This window comes from Limulus polyphemus, unplaced genomic scaffold, assembly GCF_000517525.1.
Source record: "Limulus polyphemus unplaced genomic scaffold, Limulus_polyphemus-2.1.2 Scaffold4636, whole genome shotgun sequence".
Lineage (NCBI taxonomy): Eukaryota > Metazoa > Arthropoda > Merostomata > Xiphosura > Limulidae > Limulus > Limulus polyphemus.
The window spans coordinates 48,253-49,298 of record NW_013670246.1 but is presented as its reverse complement, the minus strand read 5'-3'; positions in this window follow the sequence as shown (position 1 = coordinate 49,298).

Sequence of the window (1,046 nt, the reverse complement as noted above, 5' to 3'; positions counted from 1 at the left end):
CATTTTCGGTAATCATGTGGTCAGCATGTATATGGAAAACAGTAAAACACTTTAAAGCGACACGTCGCTTGCAAATTGGATACCACTTCTATCTTAAGCAAGATTTAAAAAAAATCCCTAACACGTCTTACCACTTGTGTAATTATAGGTGATATATCATGTAACACGTGACTTAGTCAGCCTAGCTTATTGGCACTTTATTGATGTTTATATCATTTGATTTCGTCATTGTTTGTCAAATTCCTACAAATTCTACGATAACAAAAAAATAAAGGCGTATATATTAGTTGATAAGATAGAGTATAGGTGTGTCACTTTTTATTTGCATTTTACACTTTTCGTCATCCAGTCGCTGCTTCCATGACAAGGATTCGCTCTAAGTTTAATTCTTAAAAACCTCGGGTGCATTTAAAAACAAACTACTTCATGAAATGCTTGAAAACTTCAGACGAACTCTTTACAGATTACGTAGTATCTTCTCCAAATGAAATATCTGATTTCTATGTATGATTTCAAAATTCGAAAAAAATTCTTTGCTGTAGATTTTAATTAATTTTTTATTGTTTTCCTAAATTCATCTAAACCTTTCTTGTAAAATCTCTATTTTATAAAACTAAATTCTATATTTGTTTAGACTTGAAAAAAACACACAACAAAACAGAAGGTTTTATTTAGTATATGTACGTATTTAACTTTAAACCCGTTATATGTTCATACATATTTAAACAGAAGGTTTTATTTAGTATATGTACGTATTTAGCTTTAAACCCGTTTTATGCTCATACATGTTTAAACAGAAGGTTTTATTTAGTATATGTACGTATTTAGCTTTAAACCCGTTTTATGTTCATACATATTTAAACAGAAGGTTTTATTTAGTATATGTACGTATTTAGCTTTAAACCCGTTTTATGTTCATACATATTTAAACAGAAGGTTTTATTTAGTATATGTACGTATTTAGCTTTAAACCCGTTTTATGTTCATACATATTTAAACAGAAGGTTTTATTTAGTATATGTACGTATTTAGCTTTAAACCCGTTT